Here is a 27,521-nt window from a genome sequence, read left to right on the forward strand (position 1 = left end):
ACTCTAATTCAATAATTAGAAATAATCAAATTAATTTTTTTTAAAATCATAAAATAAAGTTAAAAATTTAATTATTCAAATTAAAGCATATAAAATTCTTATTATCGTTCTCGTTCAATTACTAAAGCTTTAAATCATAAATAAGAAATTACTTAATTTATATATAAAAATTTTTTTAAAATATAATCTTAATTAAATATAATAAATTATAAATAATTTTTATTTAATTTTTAAAAATTCGAAATCTTACCGTTGGGATTTCTTATACAAATTATTCCATCATATATTTTATTTTATGATAGACAATTTACTATTATGAAAATATAAAATTATAAATAAAAATAGCTTAATGACATTCATAACTATGATTAATTAATTATATGTTTTTTTATTTTTTGGTAACTTAATTATATGTTTATTTAGTAAAGAAAAAAATATTCATTAACTTGTAAACTATATAATTACAATTACAAATATGGTTTAATACTGAAAATGATGACATACACTTCTAATTAATTTTTAAGATAAATAAAACTTCCCTATAATGTTCAATTCATCTTAGTTTATACTGTATTTTCAAAAATTATATTCATTTTTTAATATTTTTGGACTCCCAATTATTTTTTTATTTTATATTTTTGATCTATTCCTATGATACACGGACACTGACACGGACACGAGACACGATACGAGACACGCCGACACATAAATTTTAAAATTTTACATGACACGGGGACATACATATATATAAAATATAAAGTATTTTTTAGATAAATCGTAATGATATTTTGATATTTTATTAATATTAAAATATAAATTAAATTTTTTTATTATTTTTAATGTCCTATTCTAATTATATCAAGTATTTAAAATATTTTTTGTTTTAATAAATAATAATATATACTACATCTAAATTTATTTTAAGTATATATGTTAAGAATAAGACTGGACACGCTGACATGTGATGATATTTAGGTATGTCCAGACATATCCAGAGAAAAATTTTTTATTTTTTATTAAGACACGGTTAGACACAGCAGACACTCGTGTCGAACAAGTATCGATGAGTGTCGTGTCCGAAATATGTCTGATACGCAGATACAACAACTCAGCAAAGTATCCGTACTTCACAGGTACTCTATCCAGACTAAAATCTACGTAACAGAAAATTATTTTTGGCCAGAAAAATTCTCAAATGTCCTTCTAGTAATTTATTTCTCAATTACTGTACTTAACTAGTGATGTAATGTTGATTTACTCAAAAAAGAGATTTTCTTTATCACATGTCATTACAAAATTAGTCTGTCAAACTTTAGTCATTTTTAACTATTGAAATTCTTGCCACAACAGAAGTCACTATAATAATATTTTATTGAAATTAAAATAATTAATTATTTGATCAAATTAAATTTTATAATTTAGTTACCAAAATAATAATTAAATAGTTATTTACTAAGTATTAGAACAATAATTTGTGTGTGATTCTATAGGTTCAAGCTAAGGTTATAAGCGAGCAAAAAATTAATCATAATAAGTTTATCAATCAAAGATAGAGATGTTGACTTTGTTCGTCGCACTCACCCTGATTTACGGTTTTAATTTATTGTCGACGATAAAAATGATAATAAATCTACACATACATTTATAAGCCATGTTTGGTTCCCTCTCTTATAAAAGTGGGACTTTATATTTTACTGTGCCCAACATTATCATTAGCATATTAATCTAGACATTGTTGGCTCAAATATAATTTTTTTTTATCTTTTTTACTTTGGCTAATATTTAGATTATGGTATATAACTATTAAATTTTAATTTATTACTATTATTATAATAAAATAGCAAATAATTTATAAAATTTATTTCTTCATTCATTTAATATTTTTGGCTATGGTGCTTTTTTTTAATTTTGCCATTATAATTAAAGGAGTCAAACTCGTTATCGAAAATTAATGAATTTTTTATTAATTAATAATTGTTAATTTTATAATTATTTAATTTATACCAAAAACTCATTCAATTAGCAGCCCAAAAGGCTAAGCGCTTGGAATAAAAATATAATAAATATTTTATTAATTATCATGATAGTTATAAATTAAAAAAAAATCTAATACTATATTTTTTATGAGAATATTTTATTAATGAATATACGTTAATTATAACTATGAAAAAAATTTAGTATATATCAGTTTAATGGTAATATATATTATAAATAAACTCTATTAATCTCTAGAGACACTGAAAACAGGGACATTGATGGATAGAAACACAAAATTTTGTATTTTTGTATTTTGTTTGATGATAAACTAGAATAAATTATAAAAATTTAATTTATTCTCATTTTTTTTCATTCAAAAAAATTGAGATGAAAAATATAATAATAAAAAAATATAATTATGAAAAATTAACAAAAATAATGAAAAAAGAATGAAAAATAAGTTGTGTCATTTGTTAGTGTTTTCGTGTTTTTCTTATCAGGATGGACACAAAATACACTAATTCAGTGTCTCTAGACACACTGTCTGTCTTTGTCCATATCTCCTCTATCAAACATAATTTTATGTCTCTGTGTCTACGTCTTAGTGTCCTATCACTGTAAACAAACGCGGCTAATAGAATAGAAGAGCTGAAGAGGAAAGTAAAAAATAATGAAGTGAATCATATCATGGATTCATTGGATTGCTTGGGATTTTTCTAACCGATGAAACAGAAAATTAGAATAAGAAAATTAAAAGAAAATTTGATTTTTTTTTGTCCCTTGTTATATATATTTTTATATATCACAAAAGGTCAAACAATAAATCACATGGTACATAACTATTTTGCTCCTGAACTGATTATATTTCTAAATGTCTCTACTTATCGAAATTATTTATGTCTACTTTCTCTCTACATCACAAATTGAATAGTGCAGGGAGTAGCACCTTCTTATTCTTTTATTGTTTTTTTTTAATAGTATTTTTTAATTTAATAGACCAAGAATTAATTTATTATAGATCAAAATTTCATTTAAGAAGTTATCACTAACTAATGAATTGTTATATATATAAAATGTGATTTAAATTCTCAACACTCGTTTTGATAGACTAATAAGTTAATTTTTACACCAATCTAAGTTGGTTCTTTCTTTTATATTGTTATTTTTCAGTTTTTCGTTAAAATAAATGAGACAATTTCAATCCTAGATATTACTTCACAAATTCACACACTCATCTTTTTTTTTTTTTTGTTCAGACACCCATCCTTATTACACACACATACAATTATATAGGTTTCTATATTCCGCTGCATGGGTTAATCCGGTATTTCCTACTGCTTTTGGGTTGTGATGTGTATATTTTCTTCGGTCCGAATAACGTGGTTTATTTTTCGGTTTTTGGGTCTCTTTTGCCATGACCCTGTCCTGTTTTATTTTTGGTGAAATGACTCCGTCATGTGTATCTTTTTATTGCTTTGGTCCTTGACCCTCATGGTTTTTTTGGTCTTGGACCCTGTCATTTTTAAGTAGTGCTTAACCTTTTGATTTTGGGCTACTTAGGAGTTATTGGGTTGTATTTGGGCTTTCCATTATAGTTATTATTGGGTCTTCAATGTTGAGTCCAACTTTTATCTTACCTAATTGGCTAATTCATGACCCTAAAAAATAAAAGGAGGGGGGGCGGTCCATCTCTGCAAGACATTCTCCAATCTCCGTCGTTAATAAACTAATATTAAGGATGTTACTGAAATGTATAAAAAAAAAAAAAACAACAAAAGAGAGAAGGAAGCAGAATTCTAAGTTTGACCATCTTTTTTTTTTATTTGGTCGCACCCGCATTTGTGGTTACCCAATTCAGACGAAACGGGTTGACTACTCAATCTGTAACGGGTTGGATCAAGTTCGGGTTACGGATCAATTTTATTCAACATCTTGCTCTCTTGATAATTGATATATATATATATATATATATATAATGTCATTAAATTAATAATTCAATTTATTAATAATATATAAATAATATTTTATGCAAGTTGAGTATAGTAAGGTCAAATTGAGATGTTTAAAGTGTATAACAGATTCGAATTAAGGTGTTTAAATCTATAAATAGAATTAAGATGGAGTTTAAACTTTATTCTATTCATTGCCACTCTAAATTAATAATGTTTAAGACTTAGGAGTGACATCCACTTCCTAATTAATAATGTTGTCACTATTCTATTATATGTTATTTTTAAATTATTATTATAATATTCTTTTTATCACTACTAGGAAAACTAAAAGAATGAAAAATGAAAAGTAATATTATAGACAAGTCATATAGGAGGAAAATGACTTTTAATCTCTTATAGTAGTTTTTGAGATTCATGAATTTTATCCAATTTGCTCTTTCAAATTCTAATTTCATTATCGTAGTCCCCTAAATTGAACTTGGGACACCATACTATAAGAAAAAATCAATTTTTCTACGCTTTTAAAGTATGGCGAAAAATTAGAAAAAACGTAGCAATAATTTTTTGCCACGCTTTTTGAGCTACCGGCATGCTTTTGAAAAGGTCATATCTGCAAGTGTGCTGGTTGCTCTATCGCCACGTTTTTGGTGACCTATTCTCACGCTTTATTTTTTGCCATATTTTTATAGATTGTCACGCTTAAAAGTATGGCCGTATGTGCCAGATATGGCTACGCTTTTAAAATGTGACTGTTGTTGACTACTATACAATATGATCACTCTTTTAAAGTGTGGCTATAAGTTTGTTTAGTAACCTATTATTCTTTTTTAATCTTCGTAATAAAACCTTACAAAATTCATAGATAATTTTAAAATTTAGACAATGACCAGTAATTTTAAATCAACTAATCCAACCTTCATAAACTTGTCACCAAAAAGTGTGTTTGATCACATGACATGCTCTAACAAAATACCAAAAATCAAAGTCATAACAACTACCCATGAATTCCTAATACATGAATTACAATTCCAACAAGTATTACATTATTTACTTCCTTTACATACTTCATTACAAAATATGAAACTTCATGATTACTGATCATCCATTGTGAGCAAAATTTTTTTTACCACTGCCCTGCATAATTCTAAATATTGTTGTGTTAGTGCATTTTATATTTTAATTGGACAAGAATTGCTAACTGATGAAAGCAACAGTAAGAAGTGATATAATATTTAGCAGTGAAAATGCTATGTAGGAACACTTATTTTGGACAGAAAATATTGTATTGATTATTTATTGCAGAGATTAACAAAAGCAATCATTGGCATATTCAATAGTGACTAAAAATATTCTTCATGTCCTTCATAAAACAAATATACATTTAAGGGTCAGTTTCACAAAAAATATACTAGGCACTAAGACAACATCATGACAAACTAAATATTTCTCCTAAAAGAGCAAAAACAATAGGGCCATGAAATATGAAGCAAAAACCCAGAGAAAGAGAGAATAATCTTACATTTGAACCCCGATGCTCCTTTGAACGAGTCCCATATGAATCACCATCATGATCTTCAGTAACAGAATTTTCTACATGTATAAAGTCAAAGAACCATCTGAGATAATTGTTTTTATGCATACAAACAACCCATACACATTCACATTTCATCTAAGACAACTTGAAATAATAATTTTGCATAGATTAAACATGTTGAGTTTGAACTTTTTCCTTTATAATAACTGAATTAGCCTTTGTAAGTACAACAACGCTTTTCACATGTTCCCTTTGTATTTGCAAAAAGCTTTATAAGGACCATTTTATCTATATCTCCCTCTTCAATAACTCCAATACTGACCCCTCTCCCCTCTCTCCCTATTAAGCAAAACACAAAATTCCCTAAATAGTAGCAACTATCTTAATGGGTGTCAAGTGTGACAACTTCATAAACCCTCAATGAGTATCCATTACTAAATTTAAAGGTCCATCTTAATGCTACCAAAAGCATTCATTTGCATCAAATATGAATATAAGGACAAAACTAATTGCTATTGAGATAGATGATTCACGTGCCATACATTTGCAACTTCAAACACGGCACCATTAACACAACACAATAACATGAACTTCCAACATTAGTATGAGTTTTGAACAATATATTTTTTCCTACACATTGATCTTTCACAACTGAAAAAACCTAGAAATAAATCCAAATGATAGCAAAATGAAGAGATATTGATTTAAAAAATTATAACCTGCTTGTGATGATTCATTGGTTGATTTTTGGTATCTCGTATTAGCTTGTCTGTCTTTACTAGCAGTTCCATCAAGCCCGCTTTCATCCTTAATAACAGTAGACTCAGACTTATCTTCACCCTCTGCATATGCTGCAATAGAAATTGTCCTTGGTTTCGGGACCCTGAACACTCCATCATTTTGAGAACCTTCACGTTTTGCAATTGCAAGGGCATCTAGTCCTATGAAAATTATTCATTAATATCAAACAATTAATCTATGCTCAATGGTTCCCTTGCATATATTATGGAGGAAGTATATTATTATTGAAAATAAAATAAAATTAAAGCAATTACCTACACACCACGTATTTGAAGCTAACTATAATAAAGGTATGTTATATCTGGTTTGTCTTATTTATATCATTACACCAATAAAGAAGAAGAAAAGTCAAATGGTATTGAACAAAAGGAAGACATTTTTCTCAGCATATATGAATACAACAAGCCTCCAAAACTCCAAAAGTGCCCCTCCGTTCCCCCCTCCCTTTTTGTTTTTTTCTGCTTTTCTTTTAGGTCACAAAATAATGATAAACACTATTATAAACTTATAATATTAAGTTGTGTGTACTACTAGCACAGAGTAACATAAAAACTCTTTGTTATTGCTACGAAGACAAGTACATAGTAAGAAAAAGTTTTATCTAAATTAAGTAGAGTAATTAACTAGTATCTAGTTCTTAATTATAATGATGGAGTGAGATAGAAGAAATTTTCCGTTTAATGATGAAAAAATAAACTATTTTCATGAAGACAAACATTAAAATCTGCATAATAAGAATAGAATTCAGTAGCTTCATCATCATCAGACAAGCACATATCTCATCATGATCATCATAGAATAAGGGCAGCAATACATCAAACATTTACATTATAATCAAACAACAAGGACAATAATACATCAACAATTTTTTTATGCTTAAGACATCTGGTGCACGAAATTGTGATCTCAACGGCGCCAAAAATTTGGTACGCACGATTGTAATCTCAACTCCTTTTTACAACTCCGCACAACTAACCAGCAAGTGCACTGGGTCGTCCAAGTAATAAACCTTACGTGACTAAGGGTCGATCCCACGGAGATTGTCAGCTTGAAACAAGCTATGGTCATCTTGCAAATCTCAGTCAGGCAGATTCAAATGGTTATGAGGTTTTGATAATTAAAAGATAAATAAAATCTAAGATAAGATAGAGATACTTATGTAATTCATTGGTGAGAATTTCAGATAAGCGTATGGAGATGCTTTGCTCCTTCTGAATCTCTGCTTTCCTACTGCCTTTATTCAATCATTCATACTCCTTTCCATGGCAAGCTGTATGTTGGGGATCACTGTTGTTAATAGCTACCGTCCGTCCTCTCAGTGAAAATGGTCCAAATGCGCTGTCACCACACGGCTAATCATCTGTCGGTTCTCACTCATGTTGGAATAGGATCCATTGATCCTTTTGCATCTGTCACTACGCCCAACACTCGCGAGTTTGAAGCTCGTCACAGTCATCCCATCCCAGATCCTACTCGGAATACCACAGACAAGGTTTAGACTTTCTGGATCTCAAGAATGCTGCCAATTGATTCTAGCTTATAGCACGAAGACTCTGATCTTACGGAATAGAGGCTAAGAGATATGCATTCAAGCTTGTTTTCATGCAGAACGGAAGTGGTTGTCAGGCACGCGTTCATAGGTGAGAATGGTGATGAGTGTCACATAATCATCACATTCATCATGTTCTTGGGTGTGAATGAATATCTTAGAATAAGAATAAGCTTGAATTGAATAGAAAAACAATAGTACTTTGCATTAATTCATGAGGAACATCAGAGCTCCACACCTTAATTTATGAGGTGTAGAAACTCCACCGTTGAAAATACATAAGTGATGAAGGTCCAGACATGGCCGTGAGGCCAGCCTCCAAACGTATACAATATGATCTATGATAGCATAAAACTGATCAAGGATATAAAATAAATCACTAAAAGTAGTTTTTATACTAAACTAGTAGCTAGGGTTACAGAAAATAAGTAACTAAGTGCAGATAGTGCAGAAATCCACTTCTTGGGCCCACTTGGTGTGTGCTTGGATTGAACATTGAAGCTTTCATGTGTAGAGACTCTTCTTGGAGTTAAACGCCAGCTTTGGTGCCAGTTTGGGCGTTTAACTCCAGCTTTTATGCCAGTTCTGGCGTTTAACGCCAGCATAGGGTAGAAAGTGGGCGTTCAAACACCAGCTTGTGTTATCAAAACTCGGGCAAAGTATGGACTATTATATATTGCTGGAAAGCCCAGGATGTCTACTTTCCAACGCAATTGAGAGCACACCAATTGGGTTTCTATAGCTCCAGAAAATCTATTTCGAGTGCAAGGAGGTTAGAATCCAACAGCATATGCAGTCCTTTTTCAGCCTCTGAATCAGATTTTTGCTCAGGTCCCTCAATTTCAGCCAGAAAATACCTGAAATCACAGAAAAACACAAAAACTCATAGTAAAGTCCAGAAATGTAATTTTTATTTAAAAACTAATAATTATATACTAAAAACTAACTAAATCATACTAAAAACTACCTAAAAACAATACCAAAAAGCGTATAAATTATCCGCTGATCACAACACCAAACTTAAATTGTTGCTTGTCCCCAAGCAACTGAAAATCAAATAGGATAAAAAGAAGAGAATATACTATAAATTCCAAAATATCAATGAAACTTAGCTCCAATTAGATGAGCGGGACTAGTAGCTTTTTGCCTCTGAACAGTTTTGGCATCTCACTTTATCCTTTGAAGTTCAGAATGATTGGCATCTATAGGAACTCAGAATTTAGATAGTGTTATTGATTCTCCTAGTTCAGTATGTTGATTCTTGAACACAGCTACTTTATGAGTCTTGGCCGTGGCCCTAAGCACTTTGTTTTCTAGTATTACCACCGGATACATAAATGCCACAGACACATAACTGGGTGAACCTTTCCAGATTGTGACTCAACTTTGCTAGAGTCTCCAATTAGAGGTGTCCAGGGTTCTTAAGCACACTCTTTTTGCTTTGGATCACGACTTTAACCGCTCAGTCTCAAGCTTTTCACTTGACACCTTCACGCCACAAGCACATGGTTAGGGACAGCTTGGTTTAGCCGCTTAGGCCAGGATTTTATTCCTTTGGGCCCTCCTTTCCATTAATGCTCAAAGCCTTGGATCTTTTTTTTTCTCTTGCCTTTTGTTTTAAAGGGTTATTGGCTTTTTGCTCTTCCCTTTTGGTTTAAAGAGCTCTTGGCTTTTTTCTTCTTGCTTTTTCTTTTTCTTTCTTTTTTTTTCTTTTATTTTCGCCATTTTTTTTCACAAGCCTTGTTTTTCACTGCTTTTTCTTGCTTCAAGAATCAATTTTGTGATTTTTCAGATTATCAATAACATTTCTCCTTTTTCATTATTCTTTCAAGAGCCAACAATTTTAACATTCATAAACTTCACTATCAAAAATATGCACTGTTCAAGCATTCATTCAGAAAGCAGAAAGTATTGTCACCACATCAAAATAATTAAACTAATCTCAAGGATGAATTCGAAATTCATGTACTTCTTGTTCTTTTGCATTTAGAACATTTTTTTATTTAAAAAATGTGATGGATTCATAGGACATTCATAGCTTTAAGGCATAGACACTAGACACTAATGATCATGTAATAAATACACAAACATAAATAAACATAAAGCATAGAGAACAAAAACAGAAAAAAAATAAATAGACAAGGAGATTAAAGAACGGGTCCACCTTAGTGAGGGTGGCGTCTTCTTCCTCTTGAAGAACCAATGGTACTCTTGAGCTCCTCTATGTCTCTTCCTTGCCTTTGTTGCTCCTCCCTCATAGCTCTTTGATCTTCTCTAATCTCATGGAGAATGATGGAATGCTCTTGGTGCTCCACTCTTAGTTGTCCCATGTTGGAACTTAATTCTCTTAGGGAGGTGTTAATTTGCTCCCAATAATTTTGTGGAAGAAAGTGCATCCCTTGAGGCATCTCAGGGATTTCATGATGAGGAATTTTCTCATGCTCTTGTTGAGGTCCATGAGTGGGCTCTCTTGTTTGCTCCGTCCTCTTTTTAGTGATGGGCTTGTCCTCTTCAGTGAGGATGTCTCCCTCTATGACAATCCCAGCCGAATTACAGAGGTGACAAATGAGGTGAGAAAAGGCTAACCTTGCCAAAGTGGAGGACTTGTCAGCCACCTTGTAGAGTTCTTGAGGTATAATCTCATGAACTTCCACTTCTTCCCCAATCATGATACTATGGATCATGATAGCCAGATCCACAGTTACTTCGGATCGATTGCTAGTAGGAATGATAGAGCGTTGGATGAACTCCAACCATCCTCTAGCTACAGGCTTAAGGTCTGGTCTTCTCAATTGAACCGGTTTGCTTCTTGAGTCACTTTTCCATTGAGCTCCTTCCACACATATGTCCATGAGGACTTGGTCCAACCTTTGATCAAAGTTGACCCTTCTAGTGTAAGAGCGTGCGTTTTCTTGCATCATTGGCAAGTTAAACGCCAACCTTACATTTTCCATACTAAAATCTAAGTATTTTCCCCGAACCATTGTAAGCCAATTCTTTGGATTCGGGTTCATATTTTGATCATGGTTCCTAGTGATCCATGCGTTTGCATAGAACTCTTGAACCATTAAGATTTTGACTTGTTGAATAGGATTGGAGAGAACTTCCCATCCTCTTCTTCTAATCTCGTGTCGGATCTCCGGATACTCACTCCTTTTGAGCTTGAAAGGGACCTTAGGGATCACCTTCTTCTTGGCCACAATTTCATAGAAGTGGTCTTGATAGACCTTTGAGATGAATCTCTCCATCTCCCATGACTCGGAGGTGGAAGCTTTTGCCTTCCCTTTCCTCTTTCTAGAGGTTTCTCCGGCCTTATGTGCCATAAATGGTTATGGAAAAACAAAAAGCAATGCTTTTACCACACCAAACTTAAAGTGTTTGCTCGTCCTCGAGCAAAGAAGAAAGAATAAAGGAGAAGAAGAAGAAAATGGAGGAGATGGAGGGTGAGGGTGAGTTCGGCCAAGGGGGTATAAGGTGTTTGTGATGTGTGAAATTGAAGGAGTGACGAGGGTATATATAGGAGTGGGGGGAGGCTTAGTTCGTGTATTTGGGGTTTGGTTTTGGAAGGAAAAAAGTGTTTTGAATTTGAAGGTAGGTGGTATTTTGGGGAAAAGTGAATGAGGTGATTGGTGAAGGGTATTTGGGGAAGAGGGTAAGATTTGATAGGTGAAGGGTATTTTGGGAAAGAGTGTTATGGAAAGGTGTGAAGAGGAGAGAAGAAGAGGTGGGGTAGGTAGGGATCCTGTGGGGTTCACAGATCCTGAGGGGTCAAAGACTTAGCATCCCTGCTCCATTTAGGCGTGCAAAACGCCCTTAGAGTGCAATTCTGGCGTTAAACGCCAGGTTGCTGCTTGTTTCTGGCGTTTAACGCCAGCTTTTCTCCCTTTCTTGGTGTTTAACACCAACTTGGTGCCCTGTTTTGGCGTTAAACGCCAGTCTGGTGCCTATTTCTGGCGTTAAACGCCCAGAATGGTGCCAGACTGGGCGTTTAACGCCCATTCTGCTACTCTTACTGGCGTTTAAACGCCAGTAAGCTCTTCCTCCAGGGTGAGCTATTTTTAATGCTATTTTTCATTCTTTTTTTATTTTTCAGTTATTTTTGTGACTTTACATGATCATCAACCTAAAGAAAACATCAAATGACAATGGAAACTAAATAGATATAATTAAATAACATTGGGTTGCCTCCCAATAAGTGCTTCTTTAATGTCAATAGCTTGACAGTGAGCTCTCATGGAGCCTCACAGATAGTCAGAGCAGGGTTGGGGCCTCTCAACACCAAACTTAGATTTTGGTTGTCGCCTTTCAACACCAAACTTAGAGTTTGGTTGTGGCCTCCCAACACCAAATTTAGAGTTCGAATGTGGGGGTTTTGTTTGACTCTGTATTGAGAGAGGCTTTTTATGCTTCCTCTCCATGGTCACAGAAGGAGAACCTTGAGTCTTGAATACAAGGTAGTCCTCATTCAACTTAAGGACCAACTCTCCTCTGTCAACATCAATCACAGCTTTTGTTGTGGCTAGGAAGGGTCTGCCAAGGATGATGGATTAATCCTCATCCTTCCCAGTGTCTAGGATTATGAAATCAGCAGGGGTGTAAAGGCCTTCAACCTTCACTAGCACGTCCTCTACTAGTTCATAAGTCTGTTTCATTGATTTGTCTGCCATCTCTAGTGAGATTCTTACAGCTTGTACCTCAAAGATTCCCAGTTTCTCCATTACAGAGAGTGACATGAGGTTTATCCCTGACCCCAGGTCACATAGAGCCTTCTCAAAGGTCATGGTGCCTATGGTACAAGGTATGAAGAATTTTCCGGAATCCAGTTTCTTCTGAGGTAATGTCTGCCTCATTAATGCATTCAGTTCATTGGTGAACAAGGGGGTTCATCCTCCTAAGTCTCAGTACCAAATAACTTGGCATTCAGCTTCATGATTGCTCCTAGATATTTAGCAACTTGCTCTTCAGTGATGTCTTCATCCTCTTCAGAGGAAGAATATTCATCAGAGCTCATGAATGGCAGAAGAAAGTTCAATGGAATCTCCATGGTCTCTGTATGAGCTTCAGATTCCTTTGGTTCCTCAAAGGAAAACTCCTTTCTGTCCAGAGGACGTCCCATGAGGCTTTTCTCACTGGAACTCACGTCATCCTCACTCTCTCCAGGTTCGGCCATGTTGGTCATGGTTATGGCCTTGCACTCTCTCTTGGGATTTTCTTCTGTATTGCTTGAGAGAGTACTGGGAGGAGTTTTAGTAATCTTCTTACTCAGCTGACCCACCTGTGCCTCCAAATTTCTAATGGAGGACCTTGTTTCATTCATGAAACTTAGTGTGGTCTTGGATAGATCAGAGACTATGGTTGCCAGGCCAGAATGGCTCTGTTCAGAATTCTCTGTCTGTTGCTGAGAAGATGATGGAAAAGGCTTGCTATTGCTAAGCCTATTTCTTCCACCATTTGTTGAAGTCTTGTTGAGGCTTCTGTTGGTCCTTCCATGAGAAATTTGGATGATTTCTCTATGAAGGATTATAGGTGTTTCCATAGGATTCTCCCATGTAATTCACCTCTGCCATTGCAGGATTCTCAGGATCATAAGCTTCTTCTTCAAAAGATGCTTCTTTAGTACTGTTGGATGCAGCTTGCAATCCATTCAGACTCTGAGAAATCATATTGACTTGCTGAGTCAATATTTTGTTCTGAGCCAATATGATATTCAGAGTATCAATTTCAAGAACTCCCTTCTTCTGAGGTGTCCCATTGTTCACAGGACTCCTCTCAGAGGTGTACATAAACTGGTTATTTGCAACCATTTATGAGTTCCTGAGCTTCTGCAGGGGTTTTCAGATAAAGAGATCCTCCTGCAGAATGGTCCAATGACATTTTTGACAGCTCAGACAGACCATCATAGAATATACATATGATGCTCCATTCTGGAAGCATGTTAGAAGGACACCTTTTGATCAATTCCTTATATCTTTCCCAAGCTTCATAGAGGGACTCACCTTTCTTTTGTCTGAAGGTTTGGATTTCCACTCTAAGCTTGATCATCTTTTGAGGTGGAAAGAATTTTTAATGAGGAGAGAGAAAAACATCAAAATGACTCAAAACATGAAAATTTAAGATCAAAACACATGATGCCTGCAACAACACTTTGAATGTCAAGATGAATACCAAGAACACTTTGAATGTCAAGATGATCACCAAGAACTTATTTTTGAAAATTTTTAAGAAAAGAAAAATATGCAAGACACCAAACTTAGAAATTTTCAAAGTTTAGACACTAACAAATTGAAAATGCATATGAAAAACAAGAAAAGACACAAAACATGAAAATGCAAAGATCAAACAAAGAAAATCATCAAGAACAAGTTGAAGATTATGAAGGACACATGCATGAATTTTCGAAAACTTTTAGGAAATTAAAAAGATGCAATTGACACCAAACTTAAAATTTGACACTCTACTCAAAGATGAAACACAAATTTTTTTTTGTTTTTATGATTTTATTATTTTTTTTTGGATTTTTCGAAAATTATTTTGAAAAAGAAAATAAATAAATTCAAAATTTTTAATAGGAATTCCAGGAATCATGCAATGTTAGTCTAAAAACTCCGGTCTAGGAATTTAGACATGGCTTACTAGCCAGCCAAGCTTTCAGTGAAAGCTTCGGTCCAAAACACTAGACATGGCCAATGGCCAGCCAAGCTTTAGTAGATCATTACATTCAACAGCAAGATTGATAGAAATCAACAAGCTCTTGTGATGATAAGTTGAAACCTCGGTCCAAAAGATTAGACATGGCTTCACAGCCAGCCAGACTTCAATAGATCATCATGAAACTCTAGAATTCATTCTTAAAAATTCTGAAGACATAGAATAATTTATTTATTTTATTATTTTTTTCAAAAATAAAAAGGTTAAAAATAAAATAAAATTACCTAATCTGAGCAACAAGATGAACCGTCAGTTGTCCAAACTCGAACAATCCCCGGCGACGGCGCCAAAAACTTGGTACGCACGATTGTAATCTCAACTCCTTTTCACAACTTCGCACAACTAACCAGCAAGTGCACTGGGTCGTCCAAGTAATAAACCTTACGTGACTAAGGGTCGATCCCACGGAGATTGTCGGCTTGAAGCAAGCTATGGTCATCTTGCAAATCTCAGTCAGGCAGATTCAAATGGTTATGAGGTTTTGATAATTAAAAGATAAATAAAATCTAAGATAAGATAGAGATACTTATGTAATTCATTGGTGAGAATTTCAGATAAGCGTATGGAGATGCTTTGCTCCTTCTGAATATCTGCTTTCCTACTGCCTTCATTCAATCATTCATACTCCTTTCAATGGCAAGCTGTATGTTGGAGGATCACTGTTGTCAATGGCTACCGTCCGTCCTCTCAGTGAAAATGGTCCAAATGCGCTGTCACCGCACGGCTAATCATCTGTCGGTTCTCACTCATGTTGGAATAGGATCCATTGATCCTTTTGCGTCTGTCACTACGCCCAACACTCGCGAGTTTGAAGCTCGTCACAGTCATCCCATCCCATATCCTACTCGAAATACCACAGACAAGGTTTAGACTTTCCGGATCTCAAGAATGCTGCCAATTGATTCTAGCTTATACCACGAAGACTCTGATCTTAAGGAATAGAGGCTAAGAGATATGCATTCAAGCTTATTTTCATGTAGAATGGAAGTGGTTGTCAGGCACGCGTTCATAGGTGAGAATGGTGATGAGTGTCACATAATCATCACATTCATCATGTTCTTGGGTGCGAATGAATATCTTAGAATAAGAATAAGCTTGAATTGAATAGAAAAACAATAGTACTTTGTATTAATTCATGAGGAACAACAGAGCTCCACACCTTAATCTATGAGGTGTAGAAACTCCACCGTTGAAAATACATAAGTGATGAAGGTCCAGGCATGGCCGTGAGGCCAGCCTCCAAACGTGTACAATATGATCTATGATAGCATAAAACTGATCAAGGATATAAAATAAATCACTAAAAGTAGTTTTTATACTAAATGGGTAGCTAGTGTTACAGAAAATAAGTAACTAAGTGCAGATAGTGCAGAAATCCACTTTCGGGGCCCACTTGGTGAGTGCTTGGACTGAACATTGAAGCTTTCACGTGTAGAGACTCTTCTTGGAGTTAAACGCCAGCTTTGGTGCCATTTTGGGTGTTTAACTCCAGCTTTTATGCCAGTTCTGGTGTTTAACGCCAGAATAGGGTAGAAAGTGGGCGTTCAAACGCCAATTTGCGTTACCAAAACTCGGGCAAAGTATGGACTATTATATATTGCTGGAAAACCCAGGATGTCTACTTTCTAACGCAATTGAGAGCGCGCCGATTGGGTTTTTGTAGCTCCAGAAAATCCATTTCGAGTGCAGGGATGTCAGAATCCAATAGCATCTGTAGTTCTTTTTCAGCCTCTGAATCAGATTTTTGCTTAGGTCCCTCAATTTTAGCCAGAAAATACCTGAAATCACAGAAAAATACACAAACTCATAGTAAAGTCCAAAAATATAATTTTTATTTAAAAACTAATAATTATATACTAAAAACTAACTAAATCATACTAAAAACTACCTAAAAACAATGCCAAAAAATGTATAAATTATCCGCTCATCAACATCCATGATCCATCAACAGTAGCCACTTTAACAATGTATAATGAATTATTATCTGATCCAGCACAATGTATAATGAATTGACCAGACAATAAACTAATGGAATAATAGAAATGTTAGTCTAGATCTGTGACACTAGAAATGTAAGCGGCTAAAGTTCTTCCAAAAGAACAATAATTTTTTCCTTGGTCTAAACTAAGATTTCACTTTTGAAATTACAATTTTACTTATCGAGAAGTTGATGAGAGTGAACTTAAAACAGATTTGAGATATGTAAACAGACATAATAGTGGTATATATAGTAGCTAATAGTAGCATTGAAGCTAAGAAATAGGGTTTACCAGCTCTCAAAACCAGCATTGAAGCAATGTTTCTTTTGAGCTCTGCACCAGGAAGGGTTTCTTTCAAGGTCTCAAAACATAACAGTGGTAGCAAAGGTCTCAAAACCAACTCGGCCCTGTAAGAGGAAGGGTTTCTTTCGAGCGACGGAAGGAAGTGGTGGCGGAAGGGGTTGGGGATTTGCAACGACAGAAGGGAACGATGGCGAAGGGAGCATCGACGGAGGGTTTACAAGGGACAGTGAGTACCGAGGGAGTCACCGCTAGAGAGAGTCACCACCGAGAAGAGGGTTAGGGTTTTATGGTAGGAGCAGCGATGGTGCATGGGAGTGCCGGAAAAGGGAGCGCCGACAGAGGCATTGCGAGCACTAGCGATGTTCTTTAGAATGTTGGGGTTCTTCATGGAGTGTTGGGGTTTTGATCGGAGTGTTGTGGTTATTTACGGAGTAGCATCAGTGTTTAGGGTGAGGCATGAGAGTTATTTGCTAGTGAAAAGCAAAAAGGGTTTAGGGTTTCAAAGAAGGAGTTTCAGAGTGTGCAATAATGTAACTCATCGTATCTGAACAAAAGATTTGTTTTTTGGGAACCTTTTGGCACGCTTTTGTTTAAACTTCGTTTAGCTTTAGTTATGGGTTGTTCGTCCTAAGATATATATGTGAGTTGTTTATGCAATACTCAGGATGATTTTTTTCTCTAACTGTAAATTTAATGCTCGACTTATTTTTCTTTGGATAGAGTTTTAGGACGGAAGTGAGAGAAGGTTGCTTAGTGGCGCCTTCTCGAAACGCTTGCTTGGTAAAAAATTGTAGAGTAATAAGGGGTTGCGCATTAGAACGGCTAGGATTTAATGTTTTATTGAATGCATGTTTATTTTAAGTTATGCCTGCAACTATTTTTTCTCTGAAATTTGATAAAAGTTTTGGTGAAAGTCTCTGAATTAAAGAAAAACTCTGCCAAATTTTTGTTAAAATTGTTTAAAAACATGTTTGGTTTGTGAGAAAATAAAAATTACATTTGGTGGAGGATTTTAATTACAAAAAAACTCTGCCAAAATTTCTAAAAAATTTGATAAGTTGTGTTGTTGGTTGAATTCGAGGTTGTTTGTTGCAAAATGATTCCAAGTCATCATATATGGATGCATGATAGGGATAATACTCAACGGAGTGAGGAGGTAAAAACATAAGTTCTTTGAGGGGGTTGATCAAATTGTTGCGTATGTCTTCAACATGGAATCGCAGTGTTGGAATCCTCTAATGGATCCTAGCCAGATGCCCCAGCACTGTGCCGGGTGTAAGCACTGCGCCAGGCGTACGAATGATGATTTTGCTTAATGGTTTGACCGTGTGAGTACTATTTTAATTGGTTTTAAATGCAATATATTTTGAAGTTCTTAAATAACATTTGTGTTTACTAATCTTAAGTTTTCCATTGATAGATTTACTAATCTTAAACTGATGTACGATCATCCATGGCCAAACTATAAGAAGATCTATATTGCGACCAGAGAGCAATGGTTTCATAAGTGGATGGTAAAATCTTTAAATGTTCAAACTTTAGTTGGTTTCTATCTTCATATTTGTTTAATTATGTATTTAATTTCGATTATTTTCTTGTGCAAGAGAATTTATATGGGAGAAGCCTCACGATGCCATGATCAAGAAGATCTTCGACCATCGCATGGCTAGGCGGCTGATGTGAGGAATTTATGTCGATTTAGAATTTCTTAATAAAAGAATCTCTTCGTTGCAAGTATAGTCCAAACCGACGATTAACCCTCAATCAAAGTTTAAAAGGTTGTCACAATACAAGCCAAAATAACCGGGAGTGTTAATCCTGAGTCGTTCTTCCTAGGAATTACAATCAAGTGCTCAATTTTTAGCTATGAGAAATTAAATGACAAGAAAGTAAAGAAACATGCAAGAAATTAAGCTCCAATTAATTAAAGGAATGGAAATTCAAATTCTAAAAGACCTCTTGAAAAGGGTTGAGAGTTAAGGTTCTCTGTCTTAGTCATTGACCACAAATATGGCAATTGTGAAGAATTAATCTCATTTCGTCAACCCTACATCAAGGATAAGTCAAATAGGTATAATTGATTTCAATCCACAAATTCTAGCCAGCTCACTAATTAACTTTGTGAAAGACTAGCATTAGAAAAAATCAAACCAACAAACAATCCTAGTCATAATCAAGATTGGACATAAATGACTTAAGGTCACCTAAGTTCTCATTCCCAAGCCAAGAGTGTGAGAAACTATACTAAAACTAAAAGAAGTATTTTATCAAATACTTGGCATGCATAAAAGGAAAAACATAGTAAATTGTATGAATAATAAAACCTAAACTACCAATTGCAAGAAAATAATAACAATTACTCAAACAAACATCAAAGAAACATAAAACATCAAATTGTATTAAAAGAAATCAAAATTAACAAGTGTTCATAAACATGAAAGTAACAAAATAAAAAGAGTAACAAGTAAAACTACAAGAACTATAATGCTAGAACAAAAACAATTGTAAATGAAAAACTAAATTAAGGCAAGAATTAAATTCTAAACTAAGGAGAGAACTAACCCTAAAATCCTAAATTTTAGATAGAAGAGAGAGCCTCTCTTTCTCTAGAAATCTAACTTAAAACATACTAAGAACTAACTAAAAATTTATGTGTATATGCCTTGGAATGTTTTCCATTTGATAGAGCTTCCAATTCAGCTTCAGGGTCTCCAAAATTGGGCCAAAAGGCCCCCAAAATCGTGAGCCACGTGACATTTTAATTGAGTCACGCGTCAGGACTTGTGCATACACACATGTTGTGTGCTTACGCATACTAGATAATTCTTCACTTGTGCGTATGCACAGGAATGTGTGTATACACACACATCAATGTCTTCTTCCCCTTTATTTCTTCATGAAATCTCTCACTTTGCATGCTTTCCTTCCACTTCTCCCAATCCATCCTTGCCTATTGAACCTGAAATTACTCAACAAAATATATCACGGTATCGAATGAAATAAAAGTGGAATTAAATTGATTAATTAAAGCACAGAAAAACATGTTTTCACAATTAGGTGCAATTTAGACAGAAATCACAAAAGTATGCTATTCAAGTGAATAAATATGAGTTTATGTGATGAAATCAACTCAATTCAAGGCAAAATTTATCATCAAATATGGACTCATCAATTCTTCTACACTTAAAAAATAGCATGTCCTCATGCTAATCACAAAGGAAAAGGATCAAAGGGCAAACAACTTATTGAATGAAACTACTTATATGCATACAACTATACTAATGGATGCTATCTCTATCTATACTACAGTTTTCTATTGATTAGGCTAAACAAGCAAACAAATTTCTAAGCAAGCATATAGACATGTAGGACTAAAACAAAGAAACAGTGCAATGCAATCACAATCCAAAGAATCAATTCAAGTTCTCAAAAGAATGAAGCAACTTGCAAGATGATACAAAATAAGAGATGTGGAGACATAGAATTAAGCAATCGAACCCTTCATCGGATATGAATACACTCTAATCGCTCAGTGTTTAGGATTTAATCACTTAATTCTCCTCTAATCATTCTTTCTAGGATTTTCTCTTCATCTAACAATCAACAAATATTTAATGCATGTATGCAAGTATCATGAGCACTTAGGGTTGTAATTGGGTTAGAGTTAAGGGAGGATGAATATGGTCAAGTGGACTAAGAAATTGAATCTTTGATTAGCTTAAATATCCACCTAACCTATATCAACCTAATCATTATAATGCAATCTAACTACCTATTATTCTCTTTTTTCCACGCATTCATGCATTCTTTCCCATTCAATTCACATATGCATTCATTATCCACTTTTATTTTTTTTTTCTTTGGGGTAGCCTTTGTCCCCTTTTTGTTATTTTTCTCATTTCATTTCATTTTTTTCTTTTCTTTCTCTTTTCTTTTTTCCTTTTTGTTTGGAATAAAATATACATATACATACACAAAAGATAAATGCATATGATTTAAGCAATTGACACATGAATATGCACCTATTTTCTAAAATTTTCAATGAATACCCACAATAAACTTTTTATACTCTACCGATGTTTTTCAAAATTCTCCCACACTTAAATGATACACATACCTCAACCTAAACTAATCAAAGATGCAAATCAAGGACATTCATGGTTTTCCGCTTAAGGTTGTAATGTGCTAATATTAAGAACAAGAGGGGTTGATAAGGCTCAAAAATGGTTCACAAGGGTTGATACAAGGGTGAGGCTATATGGGTTAGTGAGCTTTAATTGCAACAATGGCCTCAATAATTCTAAATGCATTCAAACATAAAAAACTGGACATAAAAAATTAAGCAAATCTAAGATCACAATCATAGAAGGAGCAAAGCACACAAGAATAAATATTGTGGTTAATTTATGCAACCATGTTAAAGGCTCAACAACTCACAAGGTTGCTTGTTCTAGCTCTTTTCTATGTTCCACAAAATAATTCAAGGAAGTTTAGAAAGAATTTTTCGAATCAAATTAATAGAACGCCCTAAAAAGAGATTTTCTTGGAAACTTTTTGTTGTTTTCACCAAATTTATTATCTATGTGTGTAAGTATGATGTGTTGGATGCAATTCAAAATTTCTAGCTCTTTTTCCTAATTTCCACTATCCAAAAATCATCATAAACATTTAGGAAAAATATGAACTAGGTACTATCTACTATTTACAACATCTAATCACAATTACTATCTATAGCTTATATACCGATCAAAATGAAAATGCAGTGCTAAAAATGAAACTAGGAATAAACGAAGATATATACAACCAACATAAGAGAGTGCAGTGCAATAATCAAAAGTACTAACAAATATCCACAAGAAAACATAATAACTAAAAACAGAATAGAGTGCAAAGTGTTCAGAAAAAGAAATTTACACCCCAAAGAGTCGCGAATCCTCCTCCACACTTAAGCTTTGCACGGTCTTTCGTGCATAGATGATAATCCGGGGAGATAGACTCTAAGGCTCTCCACCTTCAGCTGGCGGATGTGGGGACTTGGGCTGCTGGTATACCACCATATCCAAAGTTGACTCAATGTCTACATCCTCGGCATCCTCCTCCTCTACTGGCTTGGGTGAATCTATAGGGGCCGGGTCAAGATCTCTACCCTCAAGATTTTTTGCTATTAACTGGAATCGCCGTGCATTACGGCACTCATTACGGTGGACTTCTTGCAGGAGCTCCTGGACCATCCCATAAAGAGGTTGGCTAGAAGGTGTAGATGCTGCTGATGGTGGTGGTACTGATGATGATGATGGCTCTAAACTCGTCCTCTTCTTGGTTGTCTTCTTGGCTGACTCATCCCATTCCCCAAATAGAAGAAACTGGTGATCGCTTAGGATTCTGAACATAATGTCGGCTGGCCTTCTCTCCACTCCAGCTACTGTGGCTAATCTCATGACCACTGAGGGGAAGGAAATATTGAATTTCTACTTTTGGATCACCTTCCACATAGACCCCCTAATGTGTGGTAAGACGACTATCTTCTTTTCCTCGAGAATAGCCCAAATAAGAACAGCGACACGTACACAGATATGGGTGGCGTGAGTGCTAGGCAGCAATTATCTACTACCATATCCTCACCTCGGGAGTCAGATCTGAGCAAGCAATGCTGATGGGGACAGAATTTTCCCCCGTACTATACTCCCACTGTGCCTCAGGACGGCCGATCTTCTTTAGCATTGGATCCGATGGAAGCTTGCCCTTAATCACATCCGCCTTTATCTTCTGATATGCATCTCGGTTATGCGGTATATGAGGAAGCTGCAGGAGGGCTTCAAATCCCTGAGTTGAAGTATCCAACTGCTTCCCTCAGAGAAACACTGTCTCTGCTTCCCAACTCTGGAGATTCCTATAAAATTTCTTCACAATCGATTCATTGATCTCCATGGGATCAAGCTCAAGAAATCCCCATTAAAAGTAGGCAATGCAGTCATGGATAGCTACCGCCAACTTCTCTGGTATATTGAGTTTTCGCTCCCAATGAATAGCTTTTTTCTCAAGGAACGCATATTGAAGTGCGGCCTTTTCATTAGCAAATGTGTCCGATTTATCACTCCAACGAAAGGCGGGACTGGATGGAACGGCTATAGGAGAAGATGAGGATGTGGCCGACTCCTTGCCTTTGCGGTGCGTCCTAAAAAAGGGTAAAAATGGATAGAATTTAGCAATATATGACAATTAGCGCAAAGAAGACAAAAGAGGAAGCAAATACAGTGTAAATGCGGAGCTAAAGAAAGCAAATAAGCACTTAATTGAGGAAGAGTTCATATTAGTGTGGTATGAGAAAAGAAACAATGTGTGTTTTTTAAATATTCGTGCGGTTATAACACACACATTGGCCGGTTAAAATGAAAACCACACAATAAAAAATTACGCAAGAGTTTCTCAATTAAGTAGCCTAAGATTCAAACAATGAATGAGCAACAATTAAAACACAAGAAAGCTTAAGCAAATATAACAAAAATGAATTGAATTTTTGAAAGAATGGATATTGAAATTGTGCTAGTTAATGCGCAAGGTAATATAGAATAGCATAGTAATTAATATCCAGTTCAATAACGATCAAACTACTTATTCATCCCAAACAGTGAAATAGTCACAAGAATAAAGTACTTGATGCAAAGAAGGACAAGCTTGATTAAAATCAAGTCAAGTCAACCCAACAATTTCAAAATATTCTAGAACAAGTACTTTGTTATGTGATCATGTTGCTTCAAAAACCATTATGAACAAGCAATTCAATTCACTAATTTCAAATGTACTTATTAAAATTTTTACCAAATATGCAACCAAATGTAAATATTTAAACCAATTTGGTGCTAGTAACTCAAAACAACGAACAAGTACATTATTGAATTTCAATCACAAATAGCATCATAACCATCCAAAAGTGCACAATTCATGATTAAATTGCCAAACAAGAAGATGGTTTAAAGCATATGGTAGCTACAACACATGCATTAAAGTAAAAGTTCATTCAGGTAATATATCGAACATTTGGTACACAATGCACATATTCAACATAATCAAGCCAATTTCAATCAATATTCAACCCAATAATCATCACACAAACACTTGCAAGCTATTCAATCAACAAAAAACTAATTTCAACCTAATCTAATTACTGAAATAAAACATTAAAATGAAATTAAAACAAAATAATGAAAACAAAGTAGATAAAAAGGAACCTGAGTTAATAAGGAATGAAAAATGGAGGGAGATGTTGCAATGGCACAATGAAGTTGCCACTGTTGGAGTCACGGCGGAGCTAGGTGTTGTTGGAATGAGAGAGAAGCGTGAGCTGGTGCTGGCGTGGGGAGGAATAGAGCACGAAAAAAAAAGGAAATGGGGAAAGAAAGAAGAAGAAAAAAAAGAGAAAGAGGGCGACGGTGGTCACAGTGGTTGGCACCGGCACAGAGGGATCGCCGGAAGAGAAGGTTGGAAGGGGATGGGTGGTGGTGTGGTGTTTGGGTGGAGCAATGGTGGACGAAGAAGATACAAATAGATGGAGGGTTAAGGTATACGCGTTAGGGCTTAACTCAAATTTGTACCCAGAACGACGTTTGTGCATACGCACACTAAGTGGAATGAAGGGGGTGTGCGCACACACCCAATAAAGGGTCTGAAACTGTGTTGTGTACCCACAGGTGGGTGCGTACGCACACTAGGCCCTTTTTTTAGGTTAATGTCATGTGTGCATACGCACCAATGCATGCGTATGCAAGGATCAATGGAAATGTGGGTGGTGTGCGTATGCATAGGTGTGCGTGTACGCATCCGGCAGGGAGCATGAAATTGTGTGTGCGTGCACACACATGTGTGCCTATGCACAAAACCCTTTTTTTTTTTTGCAAAATTTAAAGGCTCTAAGGCCACCAAACATGATATTGATCAAAGCTTTTCAATCCCAAAACATATTCTACCTCAAAAACACATGACCAAAAGTGAAATCCAACCAAACTAAGCCAACCAAGAGAATCAAAATTCAATAAACAAAAGCTAAAAGAAAAGAGGGGTTAGAAGGATGTTACCATGGTGGGGTGTCTCCCACCTAGCACTTTTGTTTATTATCCTTAATTTGGACAATTGGGGATGTCCTTGCTATGGTGGCTTGTACTTAAATTCTTTCTTGAATCTCCACCAATGCTTGCAATTCCAATGGTCTCCGGGATCCCAAACTTTGTTTGTCGACACCCTTCTTTGTTGATCTTCAAGTTTCTAATCGGGTGACCAAACTCTTATATTCTCATCAAGACTCCAAATCCTCCTTTGAAATCCATTGAATTGCACCTTGCACCACCTTTGGGACTCAAACCTTGAGGTATCAATCCTAGTTAACCTTAGTTCACCAGGCCACCCAACATTGAACTCTTTCTTACTTAGCACTCCACAAAGGACTCTAAGTTGGCCATCCGTTTTCAATAAAGCACATTGACATAGCCCAATGAAGTTAAATGATGAGATTTTTACCCACTTAAATGGTGTGTCGGATGGTTGCTTAGTGAGGGATATCTCCAAAAGATTTGCTAAAGTAATGCCCACTTCCTTTGACTCTTCTTTGATAAATTCCACCTCTTGGTTGTCGACTTCTTCCATAACCTCTTCATTGCTCAAAATATGTCTTAGAGGTTGTGCACGGTCCTCCTCGATATTGTTTTCAACTCCAATGGAAGAGGATTCAATGAAATCAACAATGTCACTTGTTGGTGCAGAATTATCTTCAATGTTGACATTCACTTCTTGCTCAACATACTCCGCTTGTTGCGCTTCACCCATCAACTTTTCTTCTTTTCCTTGAGGTTTCAAACTTGACCCCCCCTCCACATTCTTCAGTTGATTCTTTACATTCATCCAAAGAAGTAATTTGATTGCCGTATAAGCGAAGTGAGGTCAAATGAGATAAAATTTCGGCTAAGGTGGCCATGATAGCGTCTTGCCTCTTGTGGAATTCTTCTCGCTCTTGGACAAACACTTGAAGTACTTCTTGGCAAGGGTTGAGAGTTAAAGTTTTCTATCCTAGTCATTGACTACAAACATGGAAATTGTGAAGAATTAATCACATTTCATCAACCCTACATCAAGGATAAGTCAAATAGGCATAATTGATCTCAATCCACAAATCCTAGCTAACTCACTAATTAACTTAGTGAAAGACTAGCGTTAGTAGAAACCAAACCAACTAACAATCCTAGTCACAATCAAGATTGGACATCAATGACTCAAGGTCACCTAAGTCCTCATTCCCAAGTCAAGAGTGTGAAAAACTATACCAAAACTAAAAGAAGCATTTTATCAAAGAATTGGCATGCATAAAAGGAAAACATAGTAAATTGTATGAATAATAAAACCTAAACTATCAATTGCAAGAAAATAATAACAATAACTCAAACAAACATCAAAGAAACATAAAACATTAAATTGCATTAAAAGAAATAAAAATTAACAAGTATTCATAAACATGAAAGTAATAAAATAAAGAGAGTAACAAGTAAAACTACAAGAACTATGATGCTAGAACAAAAAACTTGTAAATGAAACTAAATTAAAGCAAGAATTAAATTCTAAACTAAGGAGAGAACTAACCCTAAAATTCTAAATTCTAGAGAGAAGAGAGAGCTTCTCTCTCTAGAAATCTAACCTAAAACATACTAAAAACTAACTAAAAGTTTATGTGTGTATGTCCTGGAATGTTGTCCCTTTGATAGAGCTTCCAATTCAGCTTCAGGGTCTCAAAAATTGGGTCAAAAGGCCCCCAAAATTGCGAGCCACGTGACTTTTTAATTGAGTCACGCATCAGGACTTGTGGTATGCACAGGTTGTGTGCTTACGCACACTGGCTGAATCTTCACTTGTGTGTACGCACACAGCAGTGTCTTCTTCCCCTTTGTTTCTTCATGAAATCTCTCACTTTGCATGCTTTTCTTCCACTTCTCCCAAGCCATCCTTGCCTATTGAACCTAAAATCACTTAACAAAATATATCACAGAATCTAATGGAATAAAAGTGGAATTAAATTGATTAATTAAAGCACAAAAAAGTATATTTTCACAATTAGATGCAATTTAGAGAGAAATCACAAAAGTATGCTATTCAAGTGAATAAATGTGAGTTTATGTGATGAAATCTACTCAATTCAAACTAAAATTTATCATCAAATATGGACTCATCAGCGGCTTCAATAGATGCTTGAGAATGTACGTGAGAAATGCGATCACCTTACTCAGTGGCTTCGCTTGAACATTAAGAAGGCTCTGTATGTATGGGAGGCTAAGGAGGGGTTCGGGCGTCACCGACCTATAAACAGGGCCAACAGCATATCAGAAAGGTCGTCCAACGATACTAGCAGGTCAACGACTTTCATGAAGACAAAGGCCCGTCTGGTATGTAACATATTTTAGTATGTTAACTTCATTTTTTCTTTGACGTATATTGTACTTATCACTTGATTTGACCTATTGTTTCAATATGTGCAGTCTAAGTCGTTAGATTGTGAGGTGACGATGGTGGAGACCTTCAAGTATACTCACACCTTAAAGGAGAAGAAGGAGAGATTTGTGGATCAACGGTCTTAAGATTATTATGTTAGTAAACATCGTGGCTTATATCATAACATATATTTATTTTTAATTAATTGTCGTCTGAATCACTTTTGCAAATAACGTGATACGTAGGAATTC

The 27,521-nt window shown here is 35.1% G+C and overlaps 1 non-coding gene across 1 annotated transcript; it reads left to right on the plus strand.

Moving 5' to 3' along the window:
- Positions 1 to 13,741: 13,741 nt before the first annotated feature.
- LOC148575004 (small nucleolar RNA R71) lies at positions 13,742 to 13,849 on the plus strand. Its single transcript, XR_015906664.1, has one exon. It is a non-coding gene; the product is annotated as a small nucleolar RNA R71 (small nucleolar RNA).
- The last annotated feature ends 13,672 nt before the right edge of the window (positions 13,850 to 27,521 follow it).

This window comes from Arachis ipaensis, chromosome B2, assembly GCF_059453495.1.
Source record: "Arachis ipaensis isolate K30076 ecotype BB chromosome B2, ASM5945349v1, whole genome shotgun sequence".
Classification (NCBI taxonomy): domain Eukaryota; kingdom Viridiplantae; phylum Streptophyta; class Magnoliopsida; order Fabales; family Fabaceae; genus Arachis; species Arachis ipaensis.